Source organism: Canis lupus, chromosome 11 (genome assembly GCF_011100685.1).
Source record: "Canis lupus familiaris isolate Mischka breed German Shepherd chromosome 11, alternate assembly UU_Cfam_GSD_1.0, whole genome shotgun sequence".
NCBI lineage: Eukaryota > Metazoa > Chordata > Mammalia > Carnivora > Canidae > Canis > Canis lupus.
In genome coordinates, this window is record NC_049232.1 from 31,337,849 (window position 1) to 31,351,622 (window position 13,774).

A 13,774-nucleotide genomic window follows, 5' to 3' on the forward strand; every position below is an offset into this window, starting at 1 on the left:
TTAAATGACAGGAGGCCAAAACCTAGCTTGTAACAAGCAGTTTAAGAGTTTAGCAGTTCTGTGAAGGTCTCCAGTGGACAAGTTTGTATCATCAAACTGCCCAGGCTGGCACCTTTTCCACTCCTCAATTCTCATTTATAACTGAAAATTCACTGAATTTCTTGGCTAGTAATCAGAACACAGGAAGGAAGACCTCAGGCAGACCCTAGGGGGTTAAAAGATAATCCAATTATCCTGTTCACTAAGTGTTTCTGTATCTTTCACACCTGAAGGGAAGAAGTTTGAACCTCTTGAAATATGAATCCTAAAACAACTTTAACTTCCTATTTTTGGTATTATGTATTCCTCCAGCATAGAAAAAAAAAAGCCATTTTTGCATGTGTTTTGCCATCTTGTGGTATTAAATAAAATTATGACTTGACAAATGTATACCTAAGACATAAGAAGTGTTGATTCAATAAGCTGAGAAGGAGCAAAGCTAATGTTTTATTTTGTTTGATTTTTAAAATGACACACAGCATTTCTGATAATTTCACAGAACATCAAAGATATTTCTCATGTCCTTTCAAAATTAGGGCACCAGATCTCTGACAATATGCACTGAGCATTTCTCATATATTAGAAACCCAATAAATGTTTACTGAGGATCATTTTATTCAAGCTCTCTTTAATTTAGTTAATGTAGACATAACAGTTTAGCTTTTCCATTCTTATAATCTCAAAGCTAAATCATGATTTATGTTGTAACTATTCCTTCCATTCATTTTTCAGTTTCAAATAAGCAGACTAAAATTTGAGGAACATGATCAATATCCCAGAAAAAAAAATAAGCAAATAAAAATAGTTTACTATTACAATCAAATTATATTTACAACAAAGTTTATTCAATATGATGATACCCAGACTACATGGCAAGGAAGCATAAGTAGTAAGAGTTCACACATAATTGTAATTAAGATGACCCTTACTGGATCAACTTTTGACTTTGCTCTTCTCATTTCTTTCTTTAGTGCATATGATCAGTATCCCTTACGTTGTAGCTCACATCAGTTAGTTATGCCACTCCCATTTCAATATCATGGGAAATGTGCATCAAACTGTTCTGAATAATATTTACTGGCAGATAGGCCCCTCTTGACTCTGAATTTAACTCCACAGTACACGCAAAGTTCATCTTCCCTGCCTTTGCATTTCTATTCTGCTGTGCCTTTTACACAGCACAAAGTGACTCAAACATCTTGGTTGATTCTCAAAAAGTATGGCTCTTGGTCACCAGTTACCAAGTGTAGCAAGGTGTGTCAAACAGCTCATGCAGCAGTTCCAAGGCAGCAAAGGAGTACACTCAGAAGCATTTGTGCCATGCCTACCCACTAACTTTGGGAACAGTGATGTGGAGATAGATTGCCTTGATGTGTTCTGTCCCTGCTCCTTTACCCTCAACACCACCTTCACGGTGCTCTATTCATGTATGTTATTTACTTATGGTAACTTGTGTTTGCTTCATTTGAAAAGAATTGTGTTATAAAAGCAGAAATGGGATCCCTCACCTTTTCCACTTTTGATATACTGAACCTATGGAATTCCTTTTATCTACTAATATACATCTGGGAAAACATATAAATCAATATGCCAAAACATCAGTATCACAAAGTAGTTTAAAATGTGGGATCTACAGTCAGAGGGTACAGGTGCTACACTTGATATGCTACCTTGGGCAAGTTTAGTTAGCTTCTAGGTACTTTAGCTTCCTCATCTGTAACCTAAACATAATAATTATGCCAATTTACAGGGATGATGTGAGAATAAATGAGATAATGCTTATAAAGCATTTAAAATAATGACTTGCATCTATTAAAATCAATAAATGTTAGCTAGTATAATCACTTCTATCTGAAGATATTTTCAGAGCTCATGAGAAGGTACTATGGCACATACACAAAAAAATTCAAAAAATCCAAGAGAAAGATAAAATCCTCAGGGTATCCCTGATTGGGGAAAAAAGAATTGCTTTCTTCTTTGAGTGCCATCATAAGAAGTGATGGACTATTTATGTAATGCAGATTGTTTTATCAATGAGAGGGATAAATGAACTGTAAAGGAAATGTACAATACAATGGCAGTAACTATTTAAAAATCTTAACAGCATACACTTTTATCTTCTCATGTGCCCAATTGAGTCTTCCCTGTGTAACTACAACACTGAGTTCCCATTAAGGACAAAGGAAATGGGCAGAAAAGGAAAACTTGGCAGTAGAAACAGAAATGAGAAGAGACAGGTCTAATAAAAGAGAAAAGAAGCCTGCCATGGGGGGGAACCATTTGATCTCCTCTGACCTATTTCCTAAACAGATTGATCTCCAGCTTCAGCCTACATAAGATTTCACACCCAGTCATTCTAGGATATTGTCTGAAATTCCTTTCTCTAAAAAAAAAGTGTGCATGTGTGTATACTGTAAATGACAAACATACTATTATTTATATTACAATTGGAATAATTCTTAAGATGCACTTCTTCAAAAAGCCAGTAATTATCAATGTGTATTTAGCAAATGTGTAATTTATGCTATTAGGTTCCCACAATGGAAGGGGTACATAGGAAGTTAGGAAGGTTTCAAGCCCCTAAAAAAACAACAGGAAGGCATGACTTCCTGAGGGATGGGGAAATGGGACACTGAAGTGCTGAATTCAGTCCTTGAGAGCACACAATTCTACCACAAGAAAGCCCTACTGTCTTCAACCACACAGGTATAAATGATGAGGAAAAGCCATGTGTTACAGAGCTAACCACATATGTATCCTAGGAGGAAACAAATGGATAGCACATATGATACAGAATGAACACATCCATTCAGAGGAGAAGCCACCGGATATCCTTACATACTAAAATTGCAAGCAATGGTCCAAGGAAGTAAATACCACTAATAAATATTAATTAAGAACTGAATATATTATATAATATAATGGGAAATAACAAATGACAGGGAAAATTCTTCCTCTTTGTGATGTACATAGTCTAGCATTAATATTTAGAAATATAAAAGACCCTTTGCAAGCAAAACAATATATTGGAATTATTTTTCAAATGTTCCTGTTAATTAGGACCATCAGAGAATCTTTGATTAGGTTTTTAGAGGGGATACAAAGGGGAACTCTTTAAAATGAAGTCAGAAATGTTTCCATTACTTATTCTAGAGAAATCAAGAGGTGAATTTGGATAATTTTTTAACTCCAAATATACATAACAATCCAAATAAGTCTCTAAAAATTTAAATTACACTTTTGTCTTATTATTTTATTATTTGATCCAAGGTACATATTTTAAGGCCTTTTATGAAAATAACACACACACATTAAAATGTACAGGCAGGATTTCTTCTCTTTTCTCTGTCATCTTTCCTGAGAAAGCCAATGACTTCTATGATGCTTTGGTTGTAGCTGGAATAACAGCATGAGCTTTGATTGTGACTTGTATTATATTCCATAATTCGAAAATGTAAGAGACTGATACATAAACTGTGAACTGCTCCAGTGGTCTGGAGATTTACTGAGGTTTCCTGTATGTTGTAGATGTAGATATAAGGATGGTATAGTGATATGCTTACCATGCCTTACTGCTTCTCTAGAACTTTGGAGAGTGGGGCATCTAAAGAATTAGCACTGGAGTAATATAGCTGTGAAGATGATGAAGGATACCAATTAATTCCATTGGAATATAGCATAGCCTGCAGTGATTAAATAAGCAACAGGGGGAATCCCTGGGTGGCTCAGCAGTTTAGCGCCTGCCTTCGGCCCAGGGTGTGATCCTGGAGTCCCGGGATTGAATCCGACATCAGGCTCCTTGCATGAGGTCTGCTTTTCCCTCTGCTTCTCTCCCTCTATCTGTGTCTCTCATGAATAAATAAATAAAAATCTCTAAAAAAAATAAGCAACAGGGATTCCACCCGGTTTCCATAAAAATTCCTTTAACTCAGGATGACAGTGAATGAGAGGAGAAAAATGGGAAAAGAAGGCATGTACCTGCAAAATTTTGTGACTTAAACGGAAAAGATTCTTTGCAGAAATTCTATATTTTCCATGAAATAAAAAAAATCTTAATAATGGGGAAACGTTTCATAAGAATATAGGATGGTCACAATTTAGGCAGCTTTATATTGCTAGCTTATGGGTGTGTTTTACTTAGCACTGTCTGGTACATGGGAGACTGAATAAATATTTAGTGACCAAATACTATATTGTATATACCTGACTCTGACTTGAAAATGCATATAAGTTAGGAAACAGAAGAGAATGAAACTTCTAGGGGTAGATAACATGACGATACCTGAATTATTGTCCTGTCCTTGATTTCTGTGACAAAATTGGAGGACATAATACAGATATGAACTGATAAACTGATCTTCTCAATAGCTCCACATGATACAGTGTAACAATGGCATAAACTGAGAATATGGCACAGTTTAGTAAGAGCCAGATTCCTTGTTAATTTGATGCCCATTTACCCCAAACTGGAAAGTCATTCCTCAGATTTTTGAAACCCATTTGTGGGAAAAATAAAAAGTGTAGGAATACTGCCTCTAGAGCAAGATTAACAAGTCTCTCCTTTCTCCATCCCCTCCCTTCTTCATCCTTTATTCCACTTCTCAGTAGAATTTCTGATTTGATTGTAAAGATTCTAGGTCACTGTACTGGGACAACATTTCACATATAAAAGCTTGTATAACTATTTTTCCACCTTGGGCAAGTGACTTAGACCACTCATTTATTTATTTTTATTTTTAAAAGATTTTATTTATTTATTCATGAAAGAGAGAGGCGGAGACATGGGCAGAGGGAGAAGCAGACTCCCTGCGGGGAGCCTGACACAGAACTACATCCCAACACCCCAGAATCATGACCTGAGTGAGCCCAAGGCAGACGCTCAACCACTGAACAACCCAGGCATCCCTAGACCACTTCATTTAAAAACAGGAAGCACCCTATTGCTCTTTTTTTGTTTTTTTTTTTTTTTTCTGGTTCTATATACTAAATTAGCCTTTCTTGGAACTGGAAGGAAGTTATGTTCTAGGCCTTTGTCCTAAGCTACCCAGTCCATACTAACGAAAGGAATAGGAGTATATCCTGTGATACAAATCTCACATTGTATGTAATTAGCAGGTAAGTATTAAAAGGAGTATGTGCACACAGACTTTGTTTTCTTATGTAGCTGCTGAAGGGGCCCTCTTTTTAATACAAACTACACTTGAGAAATATAACTCTGGATAGCTTTTTAAAAGGATAAGTCACAGCATTCCCAAGAGAATAACTGCATTAATAGACTTGTATAGCTGACTACTTAAATAATTGCACTTAAAAGGAATTTTATAAAATTTACTTGTTCTGTGTTTAAGTGTAATACTTTTATTGTACCTTACAAAGTAAATCAATATGCACTGAATTATAACAAGATATCCTAGTCAAAATACATTTGAGATTAATTATGGCAGCCTTTAAGTAACTAACCATGTCATAATCAAATTCAGATCTTTTTCCTTTCCTTCCTTAACATCTAAGTACATTTATGAAACCAGGTAAATAAAGTCTGTAATAATAAATGTGAAATAACAGCAATTATGTTCTCTGCAATTCTAAAATCTCAACCGTAAGAAGATTTAATTATTATATTTTAGAAAATATAAGGGCTTATTAAATAAGGCAAGACCTTGGTAATATGGTGTACTGTTGAACTTTCATTTGATTCAATAATCTATCAGCAATTTGATATATCAGACCCTAACATGTTATTGCTCTTTGACTATTCAATTATTATAAACACTTCTAAAATTTTAAGTGGACCATTATCACTAAGTTTCTTCTTTAACAGGTGTGCTTAAACACACACACGTACACAACCAAACACACAAAGTGGAAAGCAAGTAAATTCTAATTAATCAGCTACATCTTGCATTCAGAAGAAAATAAATTTTAAATACAGCATGATTTTCCTTTCTCCAATGATTTAAAATATAAACCATTTTATGGAGCTAGAGGTCCACTTGCTACCACCCAAATATTTATATCAGAAAAGGGAAAGATTGGACACACTGATTTTCTTAGTGGAAACTTTTCAATTTCATCAATTATATAACATGAATTCTATCTAGGAATATAATCTGGGTTTTCTATAAGAAAAGCAAGCACTCAAAATTAACATTCTATATATTCTTTCTGCGTTCATTTTCCACGATCAGAAACTTTGTCATTATAAAATCTTTTTAGATAAATATATTGTATCTTACATCATCAACCAGAATTATCTTATTGATAATTTACTAACAAGTATATAAATTATTGTCTATGTATTTAGTTGTCAATATACCATCTTTGTGCTGTAAAAGCTGTGAACTTGGTAGTACATGTCACCTTTATATTTTTTAACCTCTGATTTCTTTAGTTTCCTCTTTAAAATACAGAGGCTGAAATAAATGTTTATATGGTTACTTCTAGCTGTGACAGGCTATAAGATGTATGTCAGGGAAAAAAACAGTTGACTTAAATTGTGCATATTAAAAAAATAAATAAATTGTGCATATTTATCTAAACATGGTATTGTAAAATAGCATAAAGAAATTAAGAGGAGAAAAAAATGAAGTCAAAAGACACCAAGCAATTTCCTTTATTTTTATCTCTGCATACCCTTTTGGTATTAAATAGAGTAACAAATCCAAAAATACTTACTAATATAATATATTTTCAGTAGCAAGAGGATAGAGTGGCTTAGAGGAATTTTAATTGACTCCCTTCCTTCCATACTCTTCATCTTCCTCCTCCAAATAAACATTTAATCCACACAGCAACAAGGTCTGGTCACCTCCAGTATGGCCCAGAGACAATTTCCTTAGCCCTTCTCCCAACAAGATGGCTGCCACAACTCCTCTTTGGGTTCTCAAGGTACCACAGTGTAATCTAACAATTTGCTAATTTCTACTATCAATCATATTACTAATTATATTAGTATATGATCCCATTCCATGAGATTTTGGGTTTAAACTATCTCAAATTGTAGGTCAATTTTTCCACTAGACAGAGGAGAAAACCCACAGAGTGCCAGTTACCGCCCTGGGGTCACACTGCCAATCACAAAGATGAGAGAAAAACTCAAAACTTTTGATTCTATGATCATATAAGTGTTCACCTAACGGGCAATGTTCATTTTTGATTCTTCATTCATTTTCTTTCATTCAACTCATTTTTTAAGAGTTTGAAGAAACATAACCATTACCGCAAGTACAGTTAACTTCCACATTGATTCTACCAGGGAAATTCATTTATTCTTGATGGATATCAAATTGCTATCAAACAGCCTGACTGACACCCAGTGAACTGACAGTAGTCATAAAAAAACCTGCGCTTAAATATATAGGGAGACAAATTCAAATGGCACTCAACTGGATACAAATCCTACTCATCCAATTTTCACTATAATTATTAAATTAGCATTATCAAATATATACTATCATATAATTCACATTGTTAAAGTTTATTAATTTCAACATAAACATAAATCCAAAAAAAAATACTACTGAAATTAAGTTATTTTCTCCAAACAACAGAAAAATCTTGAAATAAAGTTATTTGTTGTATTAAATGTGAGAGTTGCATATTGATATATGCAATTAGGCAATTTTGAAAATTACATTTTTTAGAAATTTCTGAAAACAGAAGATATTGGGTAGGTAAATTTAAAATGTGTAGTATGCACTTCAGGTCACCTGTTCTCAAATCACCACATGAAATCCATCTTCCACCTTCACCAATAATCCAGTCTTAGAAATGCAAAGATCTTGAAAGTTAATCAATGATACACCTCTAACTGCAATACATTTTACACCAGCGGTAACCACAACAATTGTCATATGCACTAGTAGCCTGTCCCAAAATTTTAACAGAGTATCTAGCTAATTATTTCATACAAGCAACAATATTTTAACTTTTCTCTTGCACTTAATAGTACCAAAGAAAAATGTCCTTTGCACTTGTCGTTTGCATCCACACCCAAGTAATAATACACAGGAGAGAGAGAGTGTCATTCCACTGAGTGAAAAACACAATTTTTAATGTTCAGTCTTTAAGTTCACATTTAATTAACAACATTTTACTTTCCAAATAAATTGTTTTAAGTAAATAGCAATCATATCCAAAGGGTTCTATAAAACATAAGATCATGTGTTCGATGAAGTCATCTTTAAGCTACTACAGTTACAGGACTAGACCTGTAAATTCCATATTAGTATTAAAGGAAAAGAAAAGTACATTTGCCTTCACCAACTGCAATGGCAAGCAAATGCAGGTATACGGCACTTTATTAATAAGAACTCCTTTAGTAAGCACACGTTAGAGGAATTAATCATTCATTCCCTGCAGACTGCTTATGTATTTCATAGGGCCATTATCTGATCTGAATAACAAGAACAACTGCATAATAAAACACATTACTGCTGACACTAGCAACTTTCTTTTTTCAACTTTAAAGTTGCAACCACCTCTGTATTGCATAGAAAACTGGTGGCAAGAAAAAAAAAAAGGCAAAAACAAGAAAACAAACAAAAAGACAATTTAATCATCCCACCCAGTTTTGACTTCTTTGAAAGTGATCAAATATAACATGTTCAAGCTTGACTAGAAATGGTTTTAATTCAGGCTATCTTCCTTGGCACTCTAACATAATTAGAACACAGGCAGAATGTGTTTCACATTAATTTTCATGTTAATTGTAAATCTTTGCTTTCAGCAATTTGAATATAGTCAACAATTTTGTCATGTCTTTTCTACTGTCATGTCTTTTCTTCTTTTCTACTTTTCTAATGTGTCCTATTGTAATATATGTAATAACATGTTTGATCCACTCTTAAAATTGGCTACTTCAGTACACTCTTACCTTTTATTTTTCAATAACTGCTTTTTCAAACATCAGATACCTTTCAGGTGTTTGAGGTCACAAGTGAAGAGGGATCAAATCTGATCAACCAAGGGTTTAATTTTAAATTACCTAAATTCATTTTAAAACAACGCAGAAATGGAAACTGAGAATAGCAATACCTCTAAGAAAATCCATTTGGATAGAAAATAAAGTAATATACAATAAACAGTGACATATCTTTACCAAATGATTTCCATATATTACAACTTCATATCAACAAATTCAATTGCCCTACTGTTATTTCATTACCCTCAAAACTTATGTCCCAAGATATTCAAAGCTTTTGACATTGAAGAACCATACAACTCTAAAACATCTTTCTTTTTTTTTAAAACCATTGTACATGAGTTTACTTGTAAAATTTTAAAAATCAATGCCAAATGAATAGTGCCACTTTTATATATTTGAGTAAATACAAAGATAATATTTTTTTCACTTTACCATTATCAGCAATTAAATATGAGAGCCCTTGGGTATTATTTGATAGTAAGGTGTTCTGTGGAAAAACAATATTATCTGTAAGTAAGGAGCTTTAATTTTCAATCTGGTTCATAACTCTTAAAGACATTTGCTTGCAAAAGTGTGCTTTACATTGAGATAGAAATTGAAAGTTAAAGGTAAACTTTTTAAATTACTATTCTACAGTAGTCAGCCTGCATGCTATTATGTCAGAGAACTTTGTTAAAAAAAAAAATCAGCTCTGTTGTATCTAAACTGGAATTCTACTGTATCTACTATATATGTAACAATGCAAGAAGAATTAGATTCCGAGTCCATTTGGCAGTAATAAAGAAAAAAATGCTGAAATGTTATTGATTCTCTCCCTCCTGTGCAAAACAAACTGACTCAACTATATTTTTACTGACATAACACAAAGGTTTTATTTAGATATTACAAAATATTGGCAAGTGTTAGACTGTATACCTCTTATTCTTTTTAAATATATCATTAACCCTTTCACAGAAAGAGGAAGAGTGTCCTACTTGTTCTTACAGAAATGCTGCAGCTACCGACATGGTGATGTTAGCCCCAAGAGGAATACTGCCTGCAAAAGTTTTTGATGCAGAGATATTCGGCCCTAGGAGACACCTTAAGCCTGTCACTGGCTGCTGAGCCCCTGTCACAGTCTATAACCTGCTGTGTCAAAGTCACAGCCTCAGCTCCTGCCCTCTCCAAAGCATTTTTCACATTCCCTCTCTGAATGAATTTCATCCAAATTATCCAAACTAGCCTAGTTGGAGGATTTTCTTCCACATCTCATCTACCTAGAAACCTCAACAGGATTTTCTCCTGGTCTTTCAGACCGTCTTTATCAAGTTTCCCTTGACCCAATTTTTTGGCCAGCTGTCTTCAGGACTAAAGATAAGCAACCAAGTGAAGTCAGAGAAGGATGGGAGTTGGTGTGGCTGAGGGTGGAGGTGGACAGTAGCAGGAAAAGTGAACCAGCAGGTTCGAATTCTCAAGCTTTTTCTAGGTAACCAGCCTTATATCTTGGAACCAACCAACGTTTCACAAGCCAGGCTTCCAACAGCCCTTGAACAATAAAGGTTTAAAAATCAGATTCCCCAATAAGGTTTCCCACAATGAAGTCTTCTCAATGCATTTCCAAAAAAAAAATAAATAATAATAATAATAATAAATAAATAAATAAATAAATAAGCAAGCAAGCAGCTTAACAAACCACTTCTCAATTAAGAACTACTTAAGTCATGTAAGTCAACTTCTTCCCCGGTGAAACGAACTGTCCATACCATCTGAAGGGAGAGCATTCGGCATATGCTCTTCCCTCACTTGAGAGTAAAGAAATATCAAAAAAAAAAAAAAAAAAAACACAGTTTACTTACTAAAGCAGCCGCTCCAGTCCTCCTTGGAAACCCTGAGGAGTCTTCTCTTCTCTTTCCTACCAGTCAAATAAAGAATTGTCTCTCTATTCCACACAGGCCCAGAATAAACTGCAAGAAAGGGCAGCACATGCTCAGCAGCCCGTCGGGCTTTGGCTTGGGCAGGATGCTTCGGGTGCTGTTTGTTGCACAAGTGGGATCTTCGTTTCCGGAGGGAGGGGACACCGACCGAAGAAAATCGGGGCGCTCCGAAAGCGTGCTTGGGTCCTGCAAATTCTTCAGAAGGCAAAGTACCCGCACTCTGCCCGCCGAGGCTGCCTGTCGGCGGCGCGCGAGGGGAGGAGGCGGACAGGAGGAGGAGGAGCCGCGGGAGGGCGCGGGCGGGGAGGGGACCGCCGGGCGGGGGGGGGGGGGGGCGCCGGGAGGCCGGCCGAGCTGCGGCCGAGACCGAGACCGAGACCGCGACGGAGCCCGCGACCGAGACCGAGACCGAGACCGCGACCGCGACCGCGACCGCGACCGCGGGGAGGGCCGGCGAGCGGCCGTCCGGGCGAGGCGCTGGGCGAGGCGCGGCCCGGGGCGCTCGGGCGGCCGCCGCGGGCGCGGGCGCGGGCGCGGGCGCAGGTGCGGGCGCGGGCGCAGGTGCAGGTGCCGGAGCGGGCGGCGAGGGGCGGGGAGCGGAGGCGGCCGGCACCTCCCGGCGGCTCCCGCGCTGGCTGGCTGGCTCGCGCTCGCACACACAGGCACACACCCCACGTCTCGGCCGCACGCACTCACCTGCATTTCCCTAACGAGCCACTTGATGGCTGCCAGCGGCGCGGGCCGGCGCGGGAGGGCGGGGGTCGGGCGGGGAGGACGCGGCGCCGGGTGCTGCGAGCGCCGGCCCGGGTGGAGGCGGCGGCGGCGGCGGGCCGGGGCCGGAGGAGGGCGGCCTGCGCGGCGACCCGAGCTGCCCGGGCGCGACCCCGCCGACCCCGCGGCCCGGAGGCCGTGCCATGCCCCGGGCCCCGGGCGGGATAAAGCGGTCCGCGCGGGGAGAGGATGCTCTATCCCGACCACTAGAGCCACAGAGGACTTGTCCAGGTGTAGATCCCGGTTGCGCCTCTTCAGGTGTTTGCGTGCTTTGGGTTATTTCATTTTGGGGTTTGGGTGGGTTTCTTTTTCGGAGGGAAGCTGGCGGCAAGCGTCAGGGGGGCAGAGGAGCTAAAAATGCAGGGGGCAGAGTTTTAATTTGCAAGACATTCGTTGCTCACGAAGGGTCCACTTTAATGAGGAGGAGGAAGAGGAGCAGAGCTGCGTGGTGCAGGGTGCCCTGCGTGTAGTTTTCAGTTGGGGTGCTTGGCAGCGTGGCTGGGCTTGAGGTAGAGACAGGGCTCTGTCAAGGCAGTAGCTGAGAAGGGAAAGCCCCGAACAAGAGTTGCTGGAAACTAGCCTGGCTTCAGAGGCGAGGACGGGGACTGCGTGGGGGTGGAGGTGGGGGGTGTATTTCTTTACTACCTGCTTAGGGGAATGACCGATGCCTCTGAGGTGGTGTATCACAGACTCTGCCAGCAAGGAAAGAGTAACTTAAACCCCCTGAGCAAAGCTAGAAAAGAGAATTAGCACTGGGGAAGAGCAGGATGGAAGAAATGTCACAGAAAGCTTCTAACATTTTACCGTCATTTGTGTCTGATCAAAGGATACAGCTGTGACAACGAATGCTCTCTCTCTCTTAGTAAAGAAAGACCAATGTCACCACGTTGGTCCTTTAAAAAAAATAATTGTCCTGTTTATAATAATGCAACAGAAAGCCTTCCAGGTACCCTCTAGTCAAAGGTGCCCTAAGCACTGTGGAAGAAAACCGAAAGCAGTGGGCCATCTACTTTCCTTATATGTCCATGATCTAATAGCATAAATGTCACTTTCTCCCAAAGAGAAATAAAGCTTAATCAATACATGTGACATTTTCCCCAGGGTCCTTTCACCTCTTTTCTTTTCATGCCTGCTTCATTGCCTGCCATGTCCCTTTGCTCTTCAGGAGTGACCCTTCTTCTGAACCCATCTCCTGCCAGGCTACCTGCTCCACCCCCATAAACCCACTGAGCTCAGCCATCCAAGAGGGTTCACAATCATTATCACTTAAAGCTGTTCTTGGAAATGATAGGATAGGAAACAAAAAGATTCCTTCCATGCATGCAAGTGTGTGTGTGTGTGTGTGTGTGTGTGTGTGCATGTGTATGTCTATCTTTGTAATTATGCAAAGCACCTGCCCCCTTATGGTGTTGTCTGTGCAAGATGATGACTAACTCAGTCTCTCCCCTGGTCTCTCCTTCCCTCCCTCCCTTCCTCCCTCCCTCTCTCCCTCCCCCCCCCCTTTTGCACAAATACACACCACTCCCTCCTGTCTCAGCTCCTTCCTGTCAGTGTTCAATAATGGTTTTACATGAACTTTCTGTTTGAAAGCCTCTGACTACCAAGAGCAAGTTGAAGCGGGTTTGTAGGAGGCCTGCCAGAACTCAACACTGCAGCTATGTTTCCTGTCATCACTCACTCATTACATACACTACTGTACTTAATGCCAAGTGGCACCAGAAATGATTTCCTCTTGTGCTATTCGTAATAATATATCTGCCTTCCCCCGGAAACACATAGAATAAATAATAAAAGAAATAGTGCATCCTGATACCGTGGGAAGAGCAGATGGATGCTGATGTGGTGGTGTTAGTTACCTTTTCTGTTGTTGTTGCTGCAGAGACAATGTGGCCTCTTCTCCCTTTCTACTGCTTCTGGTGGGTTAAGCAAAGCATTTGGCCCTTTTACTGTGTTCTCTTCCCATCTTTCCCTTGACAATAGTTTGTATATTTTAAATAAAGATTTCATTCTGCCAACCCGCAGGAAGCTTTTAACAAGATGCAGCTGAGTGTGTCGATATCTTATCTCTCTTTCCTGCTGTATGGGGGTGTTCAGCTACTTGAAACTCATCTCAACTTCAGCTCAA

At 38.9% G+C, this 13,774-nt stretch overlaps 1 protein-coding gene across 13 annotated transcripts in view; it reads right to left on the reverse strand.

Moving 5' to 3' along the window:
* PTPRD (protein tyrosine phosphatase receptor type D) overlaps positions 1-11,130 on the reverse strand; it is a 2,163,408-nt gene extending 2,152,278 nt beyond the window's left edge. For all 13 annotated transcript variants that reach the window (XM_038552342.1, XM_038552385.1, XM_038552349.1 and 10 more), the window contains exon 1: positions 10,801-11,130. The gene's annotated coding sequence lies outside the window, so the exon portion shown is untranslated. The remainder of the gene's footprint in view (positions 1-10,800) is intronic.
* Between the last annotated feature and the right edge of the window lie 2,644 nt (positions 11,131-13,774).